Source organism: Brassica oleracea, chromosome C9, assembly GCF_000695525.1.
Source record: "Brassica oleracea var. oleracea cultivar TO1000 chromosome C9, BOL, whole genome shotgun sequence".
In the NCBI taxonomy this organism is placed as follows: Eukaryota; Viridiplantae; Streptophyta; class Magnoliopsida; order Brassicales; family Brassicaceae; genus Brassica; species Brassica oleracea.
The window spans coordinates 14,745,622-14,747,125 of NC_027756.1; positions in this window are offsets into that span (position 1 = coordinate 14,745,622).

Consider the following 1,504-nt stretch of genomic DNA (forward strand, 5'->3'; position numbering starts at 1 on the left):
CTACTCCCCCCCTTTTTGATGAGGGGAGACAGCTGAATTTGCCTTTTGACAAACTGCCTACGTACTCCTTATGGAGATCAAGCCGTCTCGTAGTTCGGTGATTGCGAGTTGGTCAGTGACAGTATTTTTTGAGATGCATCGCGTTCCAGGTCCTTGGAATTTTTATGCCTTGCATGTTGGCAATTTCATAAGAGCTTGGTGGGACGATTTTTTCGATTTTATAGGGTCCTTCCTAGTTTGCTCTGAGTTTTCCCGTGTTTCGTTCGGCGGTGTTTTGGAAGACTTTGCGAAGCACTAGATCTCCCTGATTAAATCTGCAATTCCGTACGTTGAAATTGTATTACTTCGCGGCTGCGTGTTGGTAATTTTGGATCCGGATGAGCGCTCGATCCCGGCGCTCGTCAGTGAGATCGAGGTCGTCGAGGAGCATTGCATTGTTGTGCTCCTCTCGTTCGGGAAGCATTCTTCTACGAACACCGGGGAACTCTACTTCTGCGGGAATCATGCATTCCGTTCCGTACACCAGAGCGAAGGGGGTTTCTCCTGTGGCTCGCCTCGTGGTGGTACGGTGGGACCAGAGGACTCCCTCGAGTTCGTCGGCCCACCTGCCTTTTTTGGCCTCTAAGTGGTTTTTCAGTCCGTCGAGAATGGTTTTATTAATCGTTTCAGCTTGTCCGTTACACTGCGGATACTTGGGAGTCGATTTGTTAAGCCGTATTTTCCATTTTTCGTAGAATGCTTCGAACCGGGTGGAGATAAAATGAGATCCGTTATCGGTCACGATTTCATAAGGAACTCCATGCCTGCAGATGATGTTTTTCCATACGAAACTTTCGACTTGGACATCTTTTCTACTTGCGTACGAATCTGCCTCTACCCATTTTGAAAAGAAATCGGTGAGGACTAAAAGGAAACGCTTTTGCTTTGAATTATGAAGGGGACCGACGATGTCCATGGCCCAGCGCATAAAAGGATAGGGTGATGTGATGGAGGAGAGGACTTCGGCTGGTTGTCGGATGGTTGGAGCATGCCTCTGGCATTTTTCGCACTTTCGGGCGAACTTCTCGCAATCTCCGATCATCGTTGGCCAGTAGTATCCATGGCGTTTGATTTTTACTGCCAGTGATCTTCCGCCGGAGTGATTGCCACATGACCCGGAATGTACTTCTTCCATCAATTTTTTCGCTTCTTCCCCTTCCAGGCACGTCATGAGTGGTCGGGAGAATCTCCATTTGTAAATTTTGCCGTCTAATGTTACATAGCACGCGGCCTGTGTTCGGATTTTGCGGGCTGCCCATTTCTCGGTGGGCAGGCTTCCGGCGATAATGTAGTCTTGAATCTTCTGCAGCCACGGGGTATCGCAGCCGTAATTAGATTGTTCCGCTTGCGGTCGTATTGCAACTTCTCCTTCTTCGTCGTCTTAAGCTTCTATGAGGTTGACGACGATTGGCGGTCCGATGCTCGGGTGTTCGATGAACTCGACCGGAATTACCCTTTTGAGTCC